The 25,586-nt window shown below is 40.3% G+C and overlaps 1 protein-coding gene across 2 annotated transcripts in view; it reads right to left on the bottom strand.

Annotated features, from left to right (window-relative positions):
* The window catches only part of LOC140284632 (RNA-binding Raly-like protein), a 103,918-nt gene extending 78,735 nt beyond the window's left edge, over positions 1 to 25,183 (bottom strand). The window contains exon 1 of one of the 2 annotated variants that reach the window (XM_072378548.1): positions 25,085 to 25,183. The gene's annotated coding sequence lies outside the window, so the exon portion shown is untranslated. The remainder of the gene's footprint in view (positions 1 to 25,084) is intronic. The other variant, XM_072378549.1, reaches the window with a different exon arrangement.
* Positions 25,184 to 25,586: the final 403 nt, after the last annotated feature.

Here is a 25,586-nt window from a genome sequence, read left to right as displayed (position 1 = left end):
TGCACCATCAAATCTAACATAAAATCACTCCGATTTTACAAGAAGGAACATTTAAGAAGCTCTTTGGAGCGTCAACAGAGTGCAGAAGTACCACAACATATCTGAATATTCACCTGGCAACTTTTCACAGCATTTCTTTAGCTGATTTAATGCTGAAAAGTTGCAGTCTTAGTGTGGTTAGGAGTGTAGTTACAGGCGATATTTAACTGGTGAAAGTAAAGATCAAGAAAAAGAAAAACAATCTTGTTTATAGTTAATTAAGGATTATTATCCTTGAGTTGTATTGTACCGTATGTATCTACATGCATATCAAATCACCTCAAAAGGGAGAAATACACAGCCCCATCAAATACTCAAAAATCTCAAGGTGTAGTGAAATGCTGAATTTTTGATCCTCCTCTCTGTTTTTGTCTCCTTCACTGCCTCATCACATCATCTATTTGTCCACTTGTTTGTTGCTGAGTGACACCTCAGCCTTATACAGAATCTGTCAGGTTGAATTCTTAATGCTGATGGAGAGCTGAATGAACTGTCAAGTGAGCAAACCGCCATAGTTGAAGAGGACAGAGGGGGTCACAAAATGATCAAAGAATGGGAAAAGACTGGCAGACAACACCAACCCAAGGGATCCTAGACTGAATGGATAAACAGCTTCTTCATGGAAGGGTGAATCCTGTTAATATGTGATGCCAGTGCAGTAATAACAAGTATTACACAATAATAGGTTTCCCATGTGTTTTCCCTCCTCCTTTAGCACTTGGCATAATTTACAATCCTGTAATCAGCATAAAATGAATCACCCTAAAAATTTAATTCCCGCTTATCACGTGCTATTATTTGCCTGGTCGCAATATTATGGATTTACTTCAGTGAAAACTATGAACTCCGTCATGTGGTAATCACTGTTCACCGATTCCCTGCTTTACCTTTGCAGAGCTGAAGAGAATTAAGCTTGGGTTCCCTCAGCTAACCCAATAATATGTATGACAGAGCCGCAGGCGGCTTAGTGTTTACTGCCTCGCATTTCTCTGAGGAGCTCAAAGTACGGCATAGACGGGCCTGATGTGTCTTCGTCTATCACCTCTGCTCCTTCACTGTCTAAATCACTGATACCTACTGCAGTGCAGCCCTCCTTTATTATATCAATACCAGCAGCTCCATCTGACTGCAGCATTTTTGGTTTGCTTCATAGACAGTAGTGTGCATACAGCTGCCACACACACTGATTCCAGTCTAGTTGCAAGAACAGTGTTGCCTATTTTCAGAATGATCATCTCTTGGCCATACAGTACATTTAAATTCATATTCTGTTTGAAGAGTTTGTCTTTGGGATAGAAATCATACATGATAGATCTGTTTCGTGATGTTTTGGAGAGCTCTATGTGACGTGAACAGCATTGCAGCAGCTCCTGCCGAATGATGGTTTGTGTCTTTTAAACTGATGATTCAGAAAAGCTGTATTGAAGAGAACTCTGTTGCCCTGAACGCAGTTTCCAACAGCAAACATTTTAATTTTCCAGTCTTATATAATGAAGAGATCTTGGTTTTAAAGCTTTAAATCTAAAGGTTCATTGGTGACTCTGTCCCTTGAAGTGAGTGTCTGGCCCAGTCCCCCCCGCGATCCTAAATTGGATAAAGCGGGTATAGAAAATGGATGGATGGATGGATGGATGGTTATACTGTAAAGGCTCCAATCTTATTGCCATACCCAAAAGCCTCAAGACAATCCTTAAAATAAATAACATTAAACGTACAGAGAAAATATGTTAATATGCCCTATGTTGATATTCTACTTCTCTGTTGATTGTAGCTGGTTCTGATTACTCTCCCCTAATTAGACCAATAATCGAAACAGTTTGTAACAGAGAGCCAAAGTAAATGCACTTTCTGGCACAACATTTCCTACGTTTGGCATTAAAAATACATGGTTAGGGTTGGGAATATATAAAACACGTGGCTTGCCTTAAATATTAATACATGCATGGAAAGAATTTGGCATCACACCAGCTGAATGCAGGCCCAAGTGAAAGAATAGGCTAAATAAAACATTAGTGTTAGCATTTCTGTGACACTGCAACCTGTTGGACATTCCACATTTTCTTGTGAGACTTGGCTGGCAAAGGAGGCTTTGAGGTTTCACGCTGTTCCACTAACAGGTGCTTTTTAATGGCACAGGCTGAAATGTGCAGCAGGTGTCTGTCAACAAATGCTACAAAGAGGACTGCATGAATGCAAACAATGCAGATTTAAAATGAAAATTAAAAAATAAGAATCTTATTTGGAAAAGTTACAGTTAATTTTCATCAGAACATTAGGTCTGAGACTGAACACAAAGGGATTGGTAGGAAAACAAACAAGCAAGTAGTTGGTTTCTATGTATCCACGTGACATTGTGTTACATTAATATTCATCTACAGTCGTGTTTCAAGCCACTGGATGAATGTGAATTTAATTCTTACTCTTTAACCTCACTTTAGTATCCATCACCTCCAGAGGGAGATGCCTGTTCGGCTCTTCACAGCAGCTGCTAAAACCTCTGCTGTGGTCACTGGCGAGTCACTAGCTCTGTTGTTTGCTCCTGGGCAGATGACAAGCAGCAAGTTTAATGTTTTTTATTTATTTTCTACCAAAGACCGCAGCTGCCAAAGACTGAAAATGAGATCAAGTCAAATCAAGGATGTAGAATTAAAAAAAGAAGCGGTTTTCATGGGACTCGTTTTTGATCATTTTCAAAAGCTGCTTTGTTTAATAAGCTTGATAAATTTGGTGTTAAAGTAATTTATACAACTCATAGTTTTAAGAATCTAATCTGTCACTGCTGGTTTGGAAGCGTTTTAGTTGTCATCAGAAGACCTTGGCTACATGACACTCACTCATGAAAGCCTCACACACAAACTTCTGCTGAGAGATTCTTTCCTTCCCGAAACAACTTCTGTTATCTTTTCTTATGATTGCTAAGGAACAAAACTAAAATTCTCATGTTCAGTAGGTGAAGTACCAGTCTGCTTCACCTGAAATTCTGATATGATTAGTTGGTCATGGAATCAAACACGAATGGGTAGGGATACTTAGGGAGAGACACATGCCAAGATTGTCCAAAACAAGAGTGCATGGTTGTAAATATCATGTCTGTGTGCTCATGTGCCTTTTTGACACCGCTGTCAGTTTAGATTACATCCCAGAAGGAATGAACAGCCCTCAAAAACAAACTCCAACAACTAAGCATGCCAGCGACAACATTCTCCTCCAAGCAGTGACTCACCTTCGGGCATATAGATGAAAGCGTTATTGGATGAACATACTTACACATTTATAAAACGTCAGTTTTGGAATGAGTTTTATGGACAGTTTTGCTCAACCACTTTGAATCGGACAGGTTATTATTCTTATACAAAACACAGAGTCGAGCAGTAGATCAGTCGATCCTTTGAGCTAATGCATGGACAAAAAAAACAGGAGACTGCAGGAGTTTTTTCTAGCCATTGTCAATCAATGCCACTTCTACAGTTGCCATGGTTACTAGCAAGAATATCCTTCACAAACCTTTTATTTTTTTATGTAGAGTAGAAGCGCAGCAGAGAGGGAGGTAGATGAACTCACATTTTAATTTTTTTTCCCAAAGGGTTCTGCTTTACGCAAAAAAGTCGTCCAACTTAAATGGTCATATCAGTTCTATTGTTCATACCCTACCAATTAAATTCTGCACGGACCTCTGTGAGACGTGAGATTGAGAGCAACATAAATTATGTCAGTGGCACAAAAACATTTAAACTCTTGTCACTTCTTGGTTGGGTTTAGAAATAAATATCACTTGGTCAGGTTTAAAAATCAAAGCTACTTGACAAGAGTTGGAGGTCGATTATGATTTGGGCTAAAAAACCTGGTGGTGTGGTGTTTAGTACCGTCGCCTCAGAGCAGAGGGTTCCAGGATAATTTCCCGGCTGGTTCTTTCTGTGTGGAGTCTGCATGTTCTCCCCGTTTATGTGTGGGTTCTCTTCGGGTACTTCCTCCCACCCCCCAAAAACATGCATGTTAGGTTCGTTGGTGACTCAATGGATGGATGGATGGATGGACGTTATGGATGCCATTTTTATCCTTCACACATATTCTCTGCATACAATTGTAATCCGTATCTGCCTAAATGCAAATACGCCACCTGGTCGTACAGTATTGTATCTATTTAGCAGATGCTTTTATCAAAAGTGACTTCAAGTGAGGAACATATTTGGAGGCAAAGTGTGGCTCACTGTATTGCCAATTGGATAACCTCCCAACGGAAGAATGACTGCTACAACATCTAAGCTGCAGTTACTTTAAAGCCAGTTGTAGTCTTACTTTAATGATAGTGAGCTTCATGTTACAACGTATTTCCGCTTAAAGGAGCAGTGTGTATAATTTACTGACATCTAAATCAGATGTTGCAGACCCTAACCAAATGGATACCCCTAGTCTTATCCCTTCCAATCATGTAAGAGAGACTACATTGTTCACCAAAAATAAAAAGGCCCTCTTTATAGTCTTTGTTTGTCCACTCAAGGCAGAAAAACACGAGGTACTCAGAGGAACCCCTCCCCCAATAAAGGCCCTGTCTGTCGTAGATATAAATAACTCGATCTTAAAAGATTCTATTACAATCAAAACAGTTCTGAAAATTACATGATAGGTCCTCCTAAATGCTTCATATTTTAACTTTAAGCATACAAATGTCCTCATTTAACACCCTGATTGTGTAGGAATAACTGCTCATTAGAGATACAAGAAGTCTATACCAAGTGAAATATTAACAGTTTGGTCACCATATTCTTATGGCTACATCAGCTGACCCTAAATCTTCTGTATGGTTTGTGGATAGTTTTATGCATATTTCATCACAATTCACCAGGGAATCTGATTGTTCTAGGGTTATTGCAAGAATTTCCAAAAAACACTTCACTCGTCATCTTCATTGCAGCAAGTTTCAATTTGCTAATCAGCACTAAAAGTGACAAGTGAGGCTGAAAGGAATGTATATAGTAGATAAATGGTGGGTAACAGACACGAGCTGCTGGTGAGGCAGTCAAACAGTAAGTTAGTCATCCTTACAAGCTCATGGCATTGGCTCAGGGTAGAGGTTAAGTCCATATAATAACATGTAAAAGCAAAAAACACTATTTTTTTTATGACAAATGATATGTATCTCCTGCTCCTGTCGCTCCCTGCATTTGCATTTAAGGAGGCCATAACTCCTGCTGAAACAGAACACATGACACATGCTGCACATGATCACGTCCCCATCCCTCAGACTAAGCCAGCAGGGGTTTTGAAAAAAAAAAAAACCCCACCAAGTTATTGATTTCATGGCTGTTACAAGAATTGTAACAAAGTTGTCAGACGACTGTTGCAGCACTAACCCTTGGGCTTGACAAACGGTATACTGAATGGCCTCTTAAGCACTGTGCCTTGGTTTCCTAAAATGTTTACATTGTAATCCTCGGCAGTGTTTAGTTTCTTATTCTTTAAATGGTTCCACAGAGTCCTGATCTGACAGATTTAACTTGTCTCTGGCATGAATTGCTTGCATAACATTACACAGGCAGTGCTTATTGCTGTCGTTATATTATGCTGCCCTTTTTGTCATAACCTATAATCTGTTTACGTTTTTATCTAACATTCAATTGCAGCTTAGATTCATATGTTTTCAACAAAAATTCAACCTTCTTCTGTTGTTGTTTTTAGCTGGTAATGGTGTTACCACCAAGTCCTGCTAAAACAAGAATTTGTGAACCTGTTGGTCTGTATTTACTTCCGTGTTAATATTTGTGTTATTCATTCTTTTTATAAGCCTGGAAATATATATTTAATATTTCTAAAAAAAATAATGAGCTATATCATAAAGCACTGGGGACAGCGATTGCATCACTATTGGCAGTAAACACACGATGCCTGCAGCAGCTGTTCTAAGACTGGCTCCACTTCATGTTTTCTTTAGCATGAAACAAAATACCAAAGAGCATAAATTTGACCATTATTGAAGAGCTGACGCTGTGGTTTCAGTGGTTTTAATTAAAAATGGATTACAGTGAAATCCCTTCTTCACCGTGATGTTCTGAAAAACACCTCTATTGTGCTGCACAATGCAAACTGCCTGAGAAAAGAAAGAAAATCTCAATGTTCAGCTGAATTCACACACTGCTGTCCAAAGGGGATGCCTTCATCAACATCCAACTGGGTCTCCAGATGCCACATTCCTTATCCTTATGCCAGTGATCAATGTGAGTGCTGAAGTATGCTGTTTTTTGCTGCTAGGTCATGTTTACTATGCAGTGTATATAGCAGGGACAAATCTCTTGTTACAACAGAAATCAGACAGGAACTGTTGTTCCTGCCAGTCTGCAGTTCAGTTTTGCTATGAGTACCGCAGCTTTCCTCTGCTCACATTGCCATGGAACAGCAACATATGCTGTGGAACCACATGATGAAGGAGCGCGACATAACAAAGACAACATGTGTATCACAGGGATGTAGTTAGGGATAGGAATCGAGAACCGATTCTCGTTAATAACCTGCCTAACGATCCAATTTATAGGTTCTGCTAAAGTCTGACGCATTTGCGCGATGACGTCATGTGCACGCTTCGTATTTTGGCTCAGAACGTTTCCAAACATGGCGCCGAGGCAGAAGCGCTGCATAGTTTGGTTATATTTAACCAAAAGGTACAATACTAGGGCCAGTTGTGCAGAGCTTTGATCAGATCAAAGGGGGGAAATAGCGCCAACATGCTGAAACATTTGACCACACAGCATGCAGTTACTTTGCACGAATGTAAAGTCTTTGAGACGCTGCTAAGTGATGGCGGCAACTCTCGCGGGGGAGCTGGTGACACAGCGACTTCCGTCTCAAAAGTCCCAGGTAACGTAAAACTTCCGGTCCTTTTGTCACGCATTCCCGCCACTCTTTGTAATAATAGTCTCTAATATAAATGTCTCTGGCGCGCCGCTATTGCTGTGGAAACGACAGGAAACGAGCACGTCTCCCATGAGTCTGAGCAGAGCAGTTATTATTAACAGCAATACTACTAATATTAATAATGAAAGACCCCCATTCCTGCGACCCGTCCAACCGGGAAAACCCCAGCATCATCAGACAAAATTACCATCCAAATAATTTAGATTTAATGTCTGTGCAGTGGATTTTTCTCTTTAAACATGTACAATAATCTCCCCCGTAGAAAATGAGAAGCGGCAGCTTCTAACTTTAACTTCTTTGCATGCAACCATGCTGACTGACAACATGATACACAGAAATGTGACATCGCATGCTAAATCGTGTTTTTGTGATGTGCTATTTGTACACAGCCCTGTGGGATCACAAATACATTTGAAAAGACAAAACCAGTATCTGTGCATTGACAACAAAGGCACGTTAATTAGCTTCTACAACTATTTTAAAGAGGAGAAGCAAGTGGATACATGGGCCTCTGACGCTCACTAATGAACTAATTAGTCTAATCTGCACTCAAACTAAACTGTAAAGTTGACACATTGTGTTTTGCAGGGAATAAGGTGCAGCAACAATTATCCTTTTACATTCTGGATTCTTGCCAGGTTTCAGGGAGTTGCCACAACAGCTGTTGATCAAGATACATCATGTAACTTCATTGCAACAACTTGCTGATGTACAGATATGCGGATCATGTCAGATTGGGTTAGCTGTTCCCACTTCTTTCAGACTTTAAGCGACTCTTCCCCCACATTTAAAGCATAAGTAGAATGGTGTCCTTAACAAGAAAGTTCCATAAATGTGTTTTTATTCCTTAAAAACTGGTGCATTTCAGTATGTTAGAAGATGACTGCACTGAATGGCATATCTTCAGCAGATGCAAATGAATGCTTTATCACAATAAGTAGAATCGAACTGGACTTCAAATCAGTTCGATTTAAAGCCAATAAGATTCAACAACATCGCTGGTGCTGTTTCAAAATTGGAAAGATTGAGGGCACACCAACTTCTGCACTCACTCATTAGTAGTCATTAGTGTTGTTGAGCAGGTGTAGCGACACCATCTTGCAGATCTATTGTAATTCTCTGAAACAGGACGGTGGAAATCTTCTGTTCTTTCTAGGAGCTCATGAAATATTTATGAATCCAAACAAACAGGATATGTAATTATCATCAAACACAAGAGTACACAATGGCTGTAATCAAGCCACTTCTTTCTGTCTGTCAGTCAACCCAGGGAAAGGTCAAGTTCCCCTCCTACTCGACTAATCTCTGCTGACCTTTCCAGGTTGATGTCTCTAACCCGGTAAAGTTTCTCCAAATTTCTGGATGCTTATTAAATCACTCAAAACACAATCAGTGAAAGGGCTGTCTAAAAATAAACCGACTCCTGATGGTGTGTAAGCAGGACTTCAACCAAAAATGAAGCCTGCAACGTATTCCTCTGAGAAGTGCTGCCGAGATAAGATGACACATCCTCACCCTTACTGTGACGCTGGCAAAGAGCCAAAGCAGCGGAGGAGACTTGAAAGCACAACAAGGCCACGGACAAACATCTTGAGAGTTTACATGGGGTATTTCAGTTGCTTCTGATGTGGTGGTTTTCCACCCAGAAGCACATGATTCAGCACTGCTTTAAAATGTTCGGCATTTTTAGCTCACGAAGGAGGCAGTTAAGTTAAGTACTGCTCTGCTTAGTGATGTGGACTCCAGAGGTGCCACATCTGACCAGAGTTCAGTGATATGGCATAACTTTCAGCTGGAGCTTATACAACATTAGGAACCTTTTTGTGCCGAGTATAAGCATGGTTTGAGACTGATTCACAGAGTTTAGAGGTAATATTCATATTGATCTTTATTTGTAATGTCCTAATCTGGAATGAACAGAAAATGTATAGATAGAAAGATGATGAGCTTTTCAATTTGTTCTCATCAGCTGTCTAATCTGCAAGTTTTCTCACATATTAATATTTATAAACCAATGGTTTAAAGTCCAAATATAATCAATTTAAAGCTTGTGGCTGAAGTGTGGTGCAGCTAAGTCCATCTTAACAACCCCTCTGACACATGTCAGACCTCCTCTTGGCTACATGACACTCGCCTGGGTAAAATGGCTGTTGGTTTAGTGGCCTTCCACCTCTCAGAAAATATAATAAGACTCCAGTTTATCTAAAGTATTCCTTCACATTAATATCCAGCTTTAAAACCCAGAGAATTTCCCTGAGAAATCTTTCCTTTCAATCTGTCTTGTCTCATTTGCTCTTTCTACACTTTATGTAATCATCATAATAAAGAAAAACAGTATCATTAATACTTCCCATACTGTTCCGTGCATGGAACAGTATGGGAGGTAATATGCAGTAAGGTGTGTTTTAAACCTTTTCTTTCTCAACATTTCATGCAGAAATCCTTAACGAGATATGGTTAGCTTAGCATAAAGGCAGCGGAGCTAGCAGTGTTCTGTTAAAAGGTAACAAAGTCCTACACCAGCAGCAGTAAAAAGCTATAATTAACACTTCATCCAAACTTTTTCAGGTTCTTCCTAAAAATCTGAAGTTTTGTGGTCATATGAGAATTAGGAAGCAGTATAGAAGTATATCAGGTTAAGAGACATAAGGCTAAGTCTAAGTTATGCTAATATGTGCTCGCAGTAGCTTCCAAGTGTAATTCCTGCACCGTTATATGAATTTTCTCATTCATCATGTATTTCCCTAAATGTCAAGCTGTCTTTAAAGTTCTGGGAGGGAACCAAGCTTCGGTGTAGCTCTGCTAAAAGTTCACTTTGCAAGTGAAATATGCACATTAATCAAACTTTACACAATGTAGCAACATCTATTTACAAGGCAAAACGGGTATTTCTTGACTTGTTGTCATGTACTTGGGTAAAAGCACAAAAAGTATTTGTGATACTACCAGTACGACATGTGAATTCCTTGCTGCATTGCACTGACAGCACAAGCTGCAGTAGCCAGACTTGTGTTTGCTCTAACAGGCTTAGGCTGAAAGCGTCTCTCATACGTTTGTCACAACACAAAAGAAGGGATCTACAGTGAAGTAACACTGACAAAAAGCCTTGCTGCAATGTCTTCTCGCAGTGACTCACTCACTGCCAACAAGACAACAGTCTATTCGGGAGGGAGAGCAGAGGCATCTGCCCTGAAACGGTTTGGGTAATTTCACATAGCCTGACAACATAAAACATAGATTTCTAAAAGCAAACGGTGGCTTCTCAAAATGTGTCACCAAACGACATTAATGAAACTACCTTTGTTGAAGTCTTCGGTTCGACGTAGCACCAAAGCTCCCACATACAGTGACATGTTGGTCGTGAGCATTTTGTTCAGAGATGGCTGCTGTCAGCACAGCAAGAGAACAAAACCCACTTTAAATCGCCTTTTTGTGGAGAGAATTGCTGTTCCAAAAGCAGACACCTGCTGCAGACCAAGAGGATGTAGTTATATTTGCTTAATTTCACCCTGCCTCTGGCTGTCACTCCCCTCCCCCCTCACCCTCTATAATTTATAGGTGCCTTTCCTCTGTAGACTTTAGCTAAATAAATATGGATGACAATTAAATTCAAATCAGCTAAATATTCATAAATGACAGATATCCTCACTATAGTGTTGTCAGACAGCTGTTTAGCAGTTCTCACTCAGTGTCAACCCACTTACAGAAATACTATCAGCAATTTCTACCTCAACACTGATGAAAACAGGGTCCAGGATGAACAAGAGCCCCAGAGTTCTGGGGGGATTCTTGTCCACACACTTTGAATTGTTCTGTTCTTTGCACCAGTGTAGAGCTGAAAATAATATTTCTTTGTGCTTCTGAATCGAAATCAACTGGAAGAGCTTTGTTAGCTGTATTTCGTTGTATTTTGAGTGTTTTTTTCCTCGAGGAGACTGTACCTGAAGGGGGACCTTCACTTCCTCTCACTTAACCCGAGTGGCTTGACGTGTCCATATGTGAGCGAAACGCTGCAGGTCAGGAGCTTTAGTTACTGTTCACATCAGAATGAGGAAAGTGCTTTGAGTATGCAGCTGGGATTTTCACAGCAGCAATCTCTGGCATTTTCTAAGAATGATGCAGAAAAGGCATCCAGTGGGCAGCAATGAAAAATCTTGTTGGTGACAGCTGTTGGGGTAGAGAGGTCAAACTGTTTGAAGCTGACACCGAGGTCTTGATAGCTTTACAAGTGTAATGAGCAGGAAAGTGTTGCAGAGTGAACACATCCAGGCTGGACAGCAGCAGCAGAAGACCAGGCTGGGTTTTTACTCCTGCCAGCCAGTTATAGAAAAGCGACACTGCGGCGAGGCTAACAAAAAGCGGACAGCTGTATGACATCACACAGCATGGCCTGAAGAATTTGGGTTCAACAGCATGACTGTATTGATCCAACATGGCTTGTGTAAACAGCTCAGGCTGCTGCTGGTGTAAAGGGAATGTTTTCTCAGCACACACTGGGCTCCTTTAGACCTGTGAGGGATGGTTTGATTGTCTTCTCGAGTATTGTGGTTGATGAACATTCTTTTACGACCACATTTATCATTTTCTAATGGCTACTAACGAACCGAGTCACAAGGCAGACTTCACTTGGCTCCCTAATCACCAAAACTTCAACCAATAAAGCTCCTTTGGGATGTAACTGAAAGGATGCTCAACACCATGAAAGTGAGGAAATCATGTGGAGCAACGTGGGGAATCTCAGAGGAATGTGTCCAACATCTTGTGGCATCCAAGCCAACAAGAATAAGGGCAGTTTTTACACTGAAGGGAGGTCCAGTTAATAAAAGTCTTGGTTTGCATTTACACATGCGGAGAATCAATTTCCACAGCAGCAAGAAACAAGACAGTTTTATGCACCACTCGGCTGATACAGAACAGCATTTTTATCTCTCTCTTTGAGAGAACATGCATAAAAAAGGACAAATATGTCTTTAAACTTTAAAATATTCCCACTTATTCCACACTGTGCTTTTTAAATGTTGATCTGTGCAGTTTCATATATGTAGAGCAGTGTTTCTTTCAACATCTCAGCCTTGCATTTAACTTTTAATAGCAGCTTGAGCCTCACTCACCCTCCCACAGCACCTCGCTGCTCTTCTTTGTCCTTCCATTCAGTAAAAATGAAAGAAAAACTTTACTTGAGTTAATAAAAATAAAACTGTATGTCACTGTTTACGCTCTAAATTAGCCAGATTAGCCACGACATTTAAACCCCTGACAGCTAAAGTTGGTAACACTGCTCATCTTCTTACAATGTAAAGCCAAAAGCATTCATACCAATGTTAATTTGACTTTTACCCCCTACCTAAACCTTTTTTCAGACCAGTTATACCCCCCACGTGGCAACAGCTCTGCCCTGCAGTATCAGTGGGCAGCCCTGCAGAAACTGCTTAGGAAGGGCTGAAAGAGCAAGACAAAGACCTGCCTCCACACTCCCCAGATACCAATCAGATGAGATCTGATGGCGCCTATGGGAAGCAAGTCTCGTCCATAAAGATTCCACACCACAACCCACAGGGTCCAGAGGAGCTATTACACCAATCCTGATCCTGTTGTGGAGTGAGGTCTGTTTAATATACAAGTATGTCAGATATGTATTTGAACACTTCATGGAATGAATTCCTCTTAGAAGTGAACACGGCTGGAACAACATGACTCTGCAGGGTTTCATCTTCTGCAGAGCCTGTTGGAATACGAACTCTTTCTATTTGACAGCTTCATCTCCATGAATTGTTCCACATTTCTTAATGATGTCGATGAGCATGAGAACGTTTTCTTTAGAGGATGAGAAGTAAAAGGTTTAAGTGAACATATTTAAAACTTTATTTAGATAAAGCTGTTGGTCAGAAAGGCTTAAACGATCAAAGAATCAGTTATGTTACAGGCAACTATTATTTGAAATGTAATTGACATGCTCCCATACAGCTGTTGTGACGGTTCTTTTTGCAATCAAATCCTCCTTTTCTGCGCTTTCCTCACATAGCTGTCGGCAAGCAGAGGCAGCAAAAATGAAGTGAGTTATAAATAAAGCCAATTGATAAAGATAAAAAAAATCTATGACTTGAAATCAAAGCACGGCGAGGCTGTGTCGTCCACAAAAGAAAAGGGAGTCAGCTCAGATGATGGCGGTGCCAGGGGGTGAGTGAGACGGGAGAGGACGTGTTGATTCTTGTGTGGTTCCATTGAAATGGATGGAGTTGAACTGGCTGCTGCTTTGCCCATCTGCTATAACAGCTGCCGATGCTCCGACTTAAAAGAGAGAAACAAAAAGAAAGGAAAGAAAAAAGACCCCAAGGCAGTTGCTCCCATTTCTCTGCAAACTAACTTTAGGCTTTCATTCTAAGCTGAAACAAGAATTCACACTGTGACTTAAGAGGTGACTTAAAATGATTCATTGCAACAACTCACTAAAAACGTCTTGCAGATGTTTCTGATTGAATTAATCTAGTTCACTGCACTTACTGTTGTTTGGATTTGTGTCATTTATTAACACGCAAACATTGTTCCTCCTCGATGAAAATCCGGTTGGTCGGTCATGTTGAATTCTTGTCTTTGGAACAAAGTCAGGATGACATCACTAGATGTGAGTCTCCAGAGCCTCTGAATCGGAGCTAAACACGGACGAAGTAGCTTGGCAGCAGATAAAGAGAAAGCGACAGACAGCTAAATAATCGGCCTGCAAAAGAGCTGGCAGAGGAATGTAATTACTGAATGAACGGACAAAGCAGCTGTCTTTCTGAAGGTTTCTGCTAAGATCTGTGAGGGTGGAGAAGTGAGGAGGCGCTGTGGGAAAGAGGAAAGTGAGAATGAGAATAATGTAACGGGAGAGGTGAGGAAACCAAAGGCAAAAGAACTGCAGGAGACCTCTGTGGGGGAGTCTTATCGCGTTTTCCGCAGCTGTCTCATTTTAGTCCTTATTACTATAGGACAGTGGAATTGGTTGGAGATTTGTCACAGTGATACTTCAGGTTCGCACAGACAGAAACAAGGACTTGATTCTCATTTCTGGTCACCGGTTGTCATTTCCATTAGCTAAAATGACTGTCCGGAAGGTTGCGTTATAGCTAACTTTACCGTTAGCTCCAGGATTGGTCTTCACAAAAACAATTTAAGCTGGTCTGTAACATTTAATCAGTCTAATATTTGCTCCCTGACCAGTAGAACTTTCTAATAAAACATTAAAGATGACATATTTCAAGTTTTCCTCTACAAACCCACAGGCTAACTCTGAACTCAGCCGTGTTTCCATAGTAACACTGGAGGCTGCTGACAGACAGGTGCTAACATGTCCCACAACTCGTAGTTTTTAAAGAAATATGAGGTTATTCTTGTCTAAATCTTCTCAGTCAAATACACAGTAAGTTTAATTTGTTTGTGTGTTTTCAGTTTTGAATGAGTCTTGATTTTAACGGCCCTCTCTAAAGCTGGCGTTGTACCAACTGGGCTACAGCAGGCGCAAGAAAATGGTGCAGAATGACAAAGGAAGGATCTTCAAATACAAATAAGTAACTAAGTCACCACAAATCTAGTTCTCCACCCGGCTACCCACTTATAGTAATGAATATTATGTGGCATTTCAGCCATTCATAAAGGATTCGTCTTACTTAGGTCAGTTACATTTAAACCTCGGGCTGTTATCAACTGAATGTAACAATTTGGTCTCGATCACGGGTCACATTTACTGGTGTGTTTTTGAAAGGAGATAAAAAGGACAAGTTTAAAAAGGCCAAAGACCTCCAAATACTGGAATACTGAGCATTTTCCTCCACATGATGAAATCCAAAGCCCTCACGAACAGTCTGGCGTTGTGGTTGCCATTTGTACCTGAACAAAAGAATACTAATGTTTTGGAACCGTGTGTGACCTCTGCAGCTGTGACACAGGTCCACAGCACTGAATAGTGGTTCTGACATGCTTCCAAAATCCATACCGACAAGCAGCTCTGTGAGAACTCACGGCACACCAGACAACCCTGAAGAATGACTGCTCGGGTTTAAGTTGTGCAGGGAAATTTCTGGTGTTTGTGTCAGTCTGCGTTTATTCTTCTGTCCTTCCTGTTCCTTCACACATTTGCATCTTATATTGCTTTCATTCTCTTTGCTTGGAATTAATTGGAAAGTGAAATTGCTTTTCAGATTGTTTCAACTTCCATTGACTGACCTAATTAGTTCAGTGATCGCACTCGCTGGGAAGAGATCCATGCCTAAATGATGTGGCTAATTTGAATGAATATTTCAAACCCGTGTCTGCAATTAATGTCATTTACATGTGTAATGTGTCTGCTTGATTGCTTAATAATGTTTGTATTCCCTGATGATGTCACTGACAGGTGTCTGTTGGTAACGGATGTGGAAACCAGCGCAGATGTTGCACTGTATTGTATCTTAGAAACAATGTATTGTGCTTTTTCTACAGAGCTATTGAGCTGCTCTGGCTTTAAACTTTACATCTATTCCGTTCAGATGAATTTGCCGTCATCCGCTGCCTTGTCACAGACTGACAGAAATGGATTTTTCTCTGCAGTTAGCACCCTGTGGCTCCAAAAACATCTAAAATGTGATGAAATAAAAAGTATTTTTTTTATCTTTCAGGTCTCTGGATGCAATGACTGCAGACAGTTGTGTCAAACATTTGGGATGAAGAACTTTAAGGGCATACAGAGGAATTTAAATCTTTAGAATTGAAATGTGAAAAGCAATTAATGAGGCAGTTTGTCATATTTCCTTTGTGAGGTGGGGGGTTGAAGCTTTAATTTAGTTGGTAAACACGCGGTAAAAGATGCTCATGTGTTGCCTTGTAGCGATATCTGTGTCATATCTGTTAAAATGTAACTCAGCCTAACTCCACCCACTGCGTAATTTAGAAAAATGCTAAAGCTACAAGCTGTTGGGCTGGGAGGAGCGACATGTGAGACTGGAGATGCATAATGAAGCAGAGAAAATGGAGAGACACAGTGTTATATGCCACCTGTCAACGAGCACTCTTCTCAGTTCGAGGACTTTTACCCTCCAGAATCCCCTGAAGCTGACATGTGGATGCGTAGTGGAGGACCACAGTGCTCCTCAGCTCACAGTTCAAGCAGCAGTAATGCCCAGAGCTCATGGAAACGAGGCGCTTTGCCAGTTAGAAGGAAAAGAAGGCTGTCCATGAAAACACAAGTCTGACCCATCATGCTGTCATGAAAAATACTGAGTAGATTTTCAACTCGATTTGACCTAAACCCAACACGGAAGCAACAAAAGTTTCAGCTGTGTGACCTGAAAATAAAAACAAAACTTAACACAAGTTTCACGACTGACTCACAAAGAAATATCATGTTTATTACTGTTGATCTGCTGGTTTGCCATCTGAAAAGAGCAATACAAGATGAACCTAATTCTAAGTGTTGCTCAGCCGAGCCACACTGCTGTTAGCTTCTGTATATTTGAATTTTTTTTAATTCAACTCGAGCGTAAATGGCAAATATGCTCCAAATTGTTGAGTTGTCCCTTGAAGACATGCATCATCCGGCAGTGCCTGCTGCTTCATGGCCTCACACTCAAACCTCTGCGTTGCTTTGCTGCTGCCACAAACTATCCGCCGCCATTCTACCTGACATGTGCGTCCTTATCTGGACGGTGAGGGAAATATCTCCCACACAGCTTGTTTCTTCACTCTGAAGGTTTGCTCCATTTTAGTTGTTGCTTTGTTTTAATGCCGTAATGCAAAGCGTTTATTTTTCTGTCTGTAATGTGGGAGAATTTAACGAGAAGGGGAAATAAATTAGAAGATTAAGAGAACACCTGAGACTCTATCTTTCCGGCCTCTTTTGCTTTCACCTTGTTTTAATGAGACTTAAGCAAGTGGAGGAAGACGTGGTGTTGAATAAACCCAAGGACTCACTATGGGGAAAAGTTTGCTTCTTGCAGTGGTTCCAATATTCAGAGATTTAACAGGATAAAAAATTGATAAAAGGACACTTATGCTGCCACTTATTTATTTTTGAATGGCTGGATAATTTGAACATTAAGAGGCTCTAGCTTTGATAGAAAAAAATCTTTTTTTATGACATATTCACACTTAAACTCTGACAGATGAAGGTTTAAAACAAAACTCTCCATGGTTGGGTTTTATTCTCTAATGATGTTGGACTAATGTCAAAAACTCGTGTAAAAATCAGTATAAAGCATGAAGCTTTATTTACACATGCACCTGATAGACTGCGGTTCACCGCAGGATGACAAGTTGTTAATGTTTCACAGCTTTTTTGTGATTAGTGGGAAATTTAAAGACTGGAGTTGTGACTGGAGGCTCAGTCAAAAAAGATTGAACTGACAGCTGGAGGGGTGGCAGTGCCACGGCCAAGGTGCCCTTGAGCAAGGCACTGTACCCCCATGCTCCCCGGGGGGTGAATGGCATCAGTCTCCATCAGTGTGTTCAACAGGTGCCAACCTGGATGGGTTAACAGCGGAGGAGAAATTTTGTGTATTTCCCTGTATGTGCATGACAATAAAAATCTGATCTGATCTTGAACCTGAAAGCCCACTGGTGAGCAGCTCTTCATTTAAGACGGCAGATGTTTTTGTTTATTCATTTTTAATCTCAGATTTAGCTCAACGCGCCACTAAAGCCGAGTGTAATTAGGCAGACAGTTCTCATCCTCAATCCAAAGAGCGTGCACGAGGCCTTTGTCTGCCATCCTGAAAACTAAACCAAATGTGTTTTAGCGCCATGAATAAAAGAAAATGGCCCATTTCTCCTCTACTTTCCTTCACTCAGTCAGTAAAAGTTCTCTGTAACAAAACAATATGTAACCGACTGAATCTCTCCAGGTAAAAATCCCAAAGTCTGCCCATATGCTCCAGTCTGTTAAGGATTCCCCGTCAGCATAAATCAAACTTTGAATGTGGAGCGGAATAACTTTTCACCATCATCGACACTCCCCAGCCTCCCACGAGTGAACCGTTTGTGGAGAGAAACATAAAAGCTTTACTCGCTGGACATGTTTTTGCCCTCAGGGGTACACAGACTCAATAGCTAGCTTCCTAGCTCAGTAGCTGTCTCTACTTGAGTGCACCTGTGCTTTCCTAGTGGCAGACACTGAAAATTGAGGTCATGATCCTCATGAGTATGTGAGTCAAGATGCCTCTATGTGGAAATATCTCACTTTATTCTCTGTTTTAGTTTAAATCTACTTGGGAAGTTTCTAGACAGGCTCTATTACTCCATTACTCAGCATCTTTCCTTATACGAGTCTGCTTGCCTTTTTCTCACCATAATTCTTTATTATCTCATATATGAGATTTTTGTGGGGTGCATTTCTTTTTTGCCTTCATTTAGAATAACATACATTTGCATATGCACCACTGATGAGGTGAGCTTTTAAAACAAACAAGATACACCTGAATTTAATTACTTAGTCAAAGTATTACTTTAAATGAGAGATTTAATTTTGGTTGAATTAATAAGAAAAACATAAAAAACAAAACAAACTAATTGAACCTGTTACATAAAAAATATGCAAAAAATTATTCAACAAATTCACTATAATTCCTTGCGTTGAACTCAGCACCATGAGAGAGTTTAATGTAAATACACCCAACTCATCAGATCAAATCCTCTTAAAAGCGCTGCTACAAAAGTACCACAGGGTACCTTCAGTTTGCAGTCTGTAAGTAAAGTTTGGTGTCAGATGTGGTTCAATGCAGGGTGGACTCAATGAATGCAGAAAATGTCGTGTTTTTGTGGTCATTCTGTACTTTTTCATCAGTGTTTCGTGTCTGATTGTGTTCATCTGTTTTACTTAAAGTCATCTTTTGTCTTTGGGAATTTTGCTTGGATGCTTTTTGTCTCTTTGTAATGATTATGCATCTCTTGCGAACAATTAAGTGCATCTGGGATGGTGTCCAGTCAAATTCATTTTGTTTAACTTCTTTTTGACAGTAACTCTGTATATTTCTGGTTTATTTGTCTCTTCGTAGCCATTTTGTGTCGTATTGCAGTCAGTGTGTATCTCTTTGTTGTCATTCTGAGCCTCTTTATAGTTGTTTTGTGTCTCCTTATGGTCATCGTGGGTCTTCGTATGGTTGATTTGTGACTTGTGTATTTGTTCAGATAGTTAATTTATGATTCTTATCTTTTTTTAAATGAAGTAATTCTGTATCAGACTAAAAGAAACACTTGTCACTTTGGTACTACCCTTGAGAATTGGCTTTCCAGTATTGTTTTATGCTTTTAGGTGTCCTGCTTTGCCTTATTTTGGTTGTCTGGTGTCTCACTGTAGTCCTGTAAGTGACTTTAGAACTTTAACCTCTGTGCAGGATGCCAGCTCAGCAAAAAACACTTTGGAAAAAGGTCTGTAATTAATTGGCAAGTTTGTCTGTGGTGTTCAGGAGCAGGTGAGAGACAGCTGATGCCAGCTAATGCCAGCACTATGACAGTGAGAACAGCTGATCCCTGCACAACCAGCTTGAGGCTGACCCGGAGGGGGACTCTCTGCTGTAATCGAGGTCCCTGAGGTAATCTAGGCAGGACATTATCAGCCTCGCTGCCTCTCTGCAGCTTCTGGAGGGCTCCGCCACCTGCTTTGGAAGGCTCCACGCCACTCCTTTGCCTTGTTTTTTTAAGCTAACATCACACAGCCGTTTAGACATCATGTGCGTCTGAAGAGCAGGGATCCAGTTGTTGACTTTGTATGCACCCGTGTCACCACACCAAAGCCAGTGCTCTGACAGTCAGTCATACCAAACTTAACTGCTTACACAGTAGCAGACAATCTCCCCAAATGCACGTTTTCCATTCATGATATTCCTACAGTCATCTCTATACCAAAATAATTAATAAAGGCAGACCTTTTGAGCTCATGTAAACAAATTTAAACCCCTAAAAACGTACCTATAAGAGCTTCTTCTCTGTTATCGCATGTTGTATCCTTTTAATGCTGCTTTTAGTATTTTGGAGGTCCCCTTTGCAGGATTCCTTCTGTTATTCGCTGTGCCATGTTTTGCGTATCTTTATATTCCAGTCGGTTAAAGATAATATTTCAAGTTCAGGACCTTTCTAAATATTTGATCTTCTTTCTTTTTCCAGTTTTCAACCACTGGTCTTAAAAACAAATTCACACACAAGTATAGGGAAAAAAGATCAGCTTTTGAAGGTCACCATCTGCAAAGGCCTAACGCGTTTGTTTCAGACTGCTGCTCTTTTCCAGCTTGTGTTTGTGTGAGTGTGTGAATATCACATTCATAGAGTTTTGTGGAGCAACACTGTTGCATTCTGCTGTGACATTTTAGCCACATTTCCATAACTTCATATGTACACAAGCCAAGATTTCTATTATCCAAAAAGACCTTCAATCATACCAGAACTTTAATAATAGTTGGCAGACAGATGTGAAAAAACTTGCATTAATTTGCCTGTAAGTTAAGTCTAACGAAACAAGCTTGTGCACTGAAAATGGAGATTGCATTTTCCTTAAATTGCAGTTTAATTACAAAAGGGATGGGAAGAGATGCCACAGCAGAAAACTCAAGTCAACAATACAAATTTTTATTGAAGTCACTCCACAAAAACAAAACATACAGTTTCTGAGTCAGAGGTGACAGAGAAACGATGTGTCCACATGTAATCTGAGAACTAATCCTCAGTGTTGTGATCCCGTGTGATACTGCTGCTGCATGTAATTAGATGGAGGTGCGATTAGAAAACTGTATTGGATCCGTTAACTCAGTCTGACACAGATGTGGCCTGGAAGCTATCAGTTTAGTTGGATCAATAATCATGAGCTGACAACAGAATGAATCCCACTTCCTCCACAAGCACGTCTAATAGAACATTATTAAGTGACATATAAAGCTTCTTTGGTGAAGATATATTAATCAGACAGAATGAGCCTTATTTCCCTCTGAAAAAAAAAGTAATTCCCCAGTAAATGGGTTTGTTCTTTAAGAAGAAAAACCGAGCTAATTGTTGCCTAAATGGCCCTTTTTAAGCTGCTGTGCTCTATTCCTTTTACATAAACGCATGAGCACACACACCAACTCCTTGTCTATGTCTTGTTTTACATCCAAAGTCAAACAAGAGAATATTCTTCACTATCTGGTCTTCATTTTAACAAGAATAGACACAGACTCAACACAGATAATGAAATCTCATGGAAACAAAACTGAGATTCTGTACTTGCATTCAGGCCTCAGAATGTGAGTTCATTTCATTTCAGTGACGTGAAATAACTCGAAACATTCTCATAATAGATGCTGGGAAGTCTTGCAGCGTGACCCCATTCTTTAGATATGGGTTTAATTGCCCAGAATATAAAGTGTAAGATCCTCTCACTTATCAAATAAAAAGCTCAGAAAAGGACAATAAAGTGCTCAACACTCATCTTAGAAGGATCAGGCAAGCTGTCTGTGGGATTGAGGCAGGAAGCAAGAAGATAGCGCATCAACATTTTTTACTTTGATACTCCAGCTCATGTACACTTACTTCTTTAGGAGCTAAAACTGCCGCCCTGCAAAACATCTCACCACCATGTTTCTGTCATTATGACCACCTCATTTCAGCCACTGAGACTGCAAGCTCTAAGACAGAAACTGTTATATTCAGCCCAGTTTAAAAAGCCCACATTCTCCAAAATGATAATATTGTTCATTTCAAACACCGTTTCAAACTGAGCACGAGTGTGGAGCGGCTGGATTGTCCAACTGCCAAGATAAATTTTGAAATTTCCTTATGAGAGACACAAAAAGGATTACAAAAAATAAGCTTTGGGAGCTGCAGAGGGAATTTTCCTTCAGATATTTTCCCTGTTAGCCAACATAAAGGCTTCCTTTGACAGCACTCTTACATTTTGGGGTTAAAAAGATTTCAGTTTTAGTTTTGTTCACGTTTAGCTGAACCGTGCAAATTGCAGGTATAATAAGATGTAATGCATTCGTAACAATTCTCATATTGTTTATCTGTTTTAAGATCCCTTCCATCAACTCACTTTAGATAAGCAAATGTTTTAATATCCTCTGTAACTCTAACCAGTAAAAACTCAAAATGAGGTTCTTTATTCAGCTGTAATGGTTCTCATTTTGATTGAACACTCTATCTATGACAAATCAAAATCAGTCGAGACCATAGCATGCATGTTTCCGTGGTTGTCCCATACTGATTACACAAAGCACAGCTGTTTTCATTTGTATGTCACATTGAAGCTCCACTTACACCAACAAGTGTGCATGCAATCACACACATGCCTAAGTGAAGCACATGCTTTGCGCGTACAACTGGCTGTTGTGTGATGTTTTATTCATTCCAGCAGAGGTATAGGCGCACATGAGCTATCACAACTCTCTGCAAGTCTCCTGTGCAGTTCTGGCTTGGCCCAGATAACGGAAAACCTGCCTGGAGGGGAGACACAACACCGCAGGACGTAATGGAAGCTATCATAATACTTTGCAGGAGAGATGTCTGGGAGCTCGTACCGTGGTGGCGTGGCAGAAACACCTCTCGCCCAGGAGCGTGAAGACACGTCGATGTGTTGTGATGCAGTGACTTGAGAGCCAACAGATGGGTTGATTTGAAATGAATGATTGGTATGTGCACAGAGAGTTTCTCACTGAAGCCTGTTTTACACACGGCTGAAAAGGTGTTATGCGGCGAGAGCTTTGGTTTGATTGAATTTAGATGCTTTTTGCATCATTTTGCAGATACAACTGAAAGGAGAGTGTCGCCTTGAAGAAGTTGCTGAAAATATCATTTGGGCTCTAAAATATTTTCTGGCCAAAACATTGGAAATTGAATCTGCTGTTAGTATAACACTTAAATGCCTTTTATTATGAATAATGACTCAGTTTGGCAACTTCTTTTTAGATTTGCTGAGGTCATTTGAGAACCGATGTCAGTTTAAATGTGACATTTGATGATACATACATCAGCATTTGGATCATAATCAAACACCTTATTTTCAATAACTAACTGCTTTTAAGGTCTCAAATGAGCTTGCCTTACAAGCAAACACTGACACACTGTTTCTAAATAGTCTCACAAAGTGAAAAGCATTAAAAGCTCCCTGTGTTGCTTTATCTACATCTGCTTTATGGCCTGCATAGATTTAACAGGCGGCAGAAAATCAATACATGATAACAGCCTTTCAGTGCATGATAAAATGTTTCTTCTTAATTGGTCTAATCAGCTGGCCTTATTAAAAATGCAAGTTTACCCACTGAGTTCAGCTTCCAGTATTTATCTATATTCCATTTTACCACATTAAGATTGACCTGATTCTGATCAACTGTGGCAGCCTGTTTAATGACACTGAGACTTAACGGCCTATACTCAGACTTAATGGTCCTCTCTTGTATGTTTTATGGACCTACAATATTCCACTGACAAAACCTCTGTTCTGTTCTGTTAAGCTGCATACATGCAATCTGGATCCAAGGGACACTAATTGATGACATCTGCTGCACAAGCTTAAATCCTTTTTAATGGAAAGCTGATATCAAAGACAGAGTTTCGCCTCCTAAAGGTATAAATCTTTCTAAGTTGGTACAATAATAGACCAGAATAAGTCATGTAAGGTTTTTAAATTCCCTTAAAGAGTAAAGTTTGGGAATTCTAAGGGTGACAGTTTTCTGTTTTCTGTAAAACGCCCCAAAGAGACACCTCCACAAACACACCAAATCGTTCCAGTCATAGGTTGGCAAATCCCTTTCAGGGAGGACATATCTATTTCGTCGTTTTTGCATTTTTGTGCTGCACACCAATAATCTGAAGTTAAACCTGCCTCTTAAGGGATTAAGTTCTCTTTCAGTCCTGTCAGTAGCTCTATTCATTTTCAGCTAAATCTGATTTGACGAATCCAAAAGGCACTTAAGTGTAGAAAGATATTTGCCTGTGACATAATGTAAAGTAATGTAAGGTGCACTGTTGCCTGCTTACATTCTCAACTTGTTAGCCAACTGCAGTTTAAAGAAATACCTGCAGCAGCAGATGGAATTGTTATTTTTTCGCCCATCCTAATCAATATATTGATTGATACTTTTGTTTTGTGGGAGATTATTACTGTCCTTAGGTGCATCCTTTCCAGGGACCTGAATGCAGCTACTTACACATATTCCCCAGCTTGAACGTATTGAAGATTGTTGAACTCAAAACAAAGAGAAAACCGTGGTCCAATGACCTGCGTGTGATTTCCAATCTCCTTGAATTGATGAACACCACTGTTGACTTTTAAGAGGCAGTATGCACAGATCAATCACAGCAGGTAACCTTCAGGTAACATTGAAAAAGAATGCCTGCTCTAATAAACAATTTGGCCAGCCTTACAAAATAACACGTCAGCCACAGGTGCATATTTCTGTCACCTCATTCTTTATTGCAAATACAGCATATTATATACCTGCAAGAGGGAAAATGTCTGTTCATCCTCGTTGACTTAGAAAACAAAAACGCATTGAACTCTCCCAAGAATCAAAACTCCCTTCGTACACCCAGCACCATCAAGTAAAAAAGAAAAATACAGCCAAAAATACTTGACACTGCCACCAGCAAAAGTATAACGAAATCGGAAAAAGAGAGAAACACAAAAACCACAAACCTGTGAGCTCAGCTGCAAGAAAAGTGTCACGTTAAAACGTCATGGGGTTTAAAAATGATTCCCTTTTTATAAAGAAAAGAGGAACAAAGTAAAAGCAAAGGGGGGTTGATCGGTGAGATTCACCGAGACATCAAAATCACAAAACTCGAAGGCAACAAGCAACACTGCAAAATGCAAACCAAAGCATAGCAACAGCAAAAGTCGACAGAAACAAAAATATAAAAATATTTCAAAACCACCAAGAAAAATCTCAATACTGACAAAACCTGCTTGGCTTCTGATCCTCGAAACAAAACTGCGAGCAAGTAAAGGCTTTCTCAAGACCGATAACGCACCCGTTTACCCTCTTGGCACTCTCGATCAGAATAACTGCATGCTAAAAACTTGAAGCCTGGATGTGAAAAACGCTGAAAACCACCATGTCAATGCTCAATTCAAACACCAGCAAAAGGAAGAAAAATAAAAAAAAAGGGGGAGTCAATTAAAAAGACAAAAAATGCTTACAAAAAAAAAAGCCATTGGAAATGTACTCACCGAGCGGGAGTAAAATGTTGCAATAAAAATGTGAAATGGCTCAAAATACAGTATGGCGGTGCGAGTCGAAATGCTGTGCCTTTTCTCTAGCTCTCTGCCTCCAGTTCTGTCATGTGACTGATTCAGCCCCGACTTCCAGCAATGAGAGTCCAGTGTTGAACAGCTGATGCTGAATGCTCTCCTAACGGCTTGGCTCTCTCCAAAAGTAAAAAGAGGTAGTCCTTATCATCCCACAGTTATGACTGAGCCGCTTGTGTGTTTTTCTGCTGCTTTCTTTTTTTTTTTTTTTGTCCGTTTTAAAGATGCAGAGCTCACTCGGTGTCAGCGACACGGTTGGATCCGGGCATGCTTTCAGTTCATTCACTGGAACCGTGAAAGCATGGTTCTTTCTCGTATGACGAGCTGAGAACCAGGCGTGTCGGTTTTTTACCGGCGGGATTGTACATTTCAGAAAAACAGCACCGGAATTTGATCGTAATGGCAGCCGACTCTGTCCGCGGTG

Source organism: Leuresthes tenuis, unplaced genomic scaffold (genome assembly GCF_036924035.1).
Source record: "Leuresthes tenuis unplaced genomic scaffold, fLeuTen1.0.hap1 SCAF_24, whole genome shotgun sequence".
Lineage (NCBI taxonomy): Eukaryota > Metazoa > Chordata > Actinopteri > Atheriniformes > Atherinopsidae > Leuresthes > Leuresthes tenuis.
Note: the sequence above shows the minus strand (reverse complement) of the source record. Positions and strands in the feature narration are given on the sequence as shown.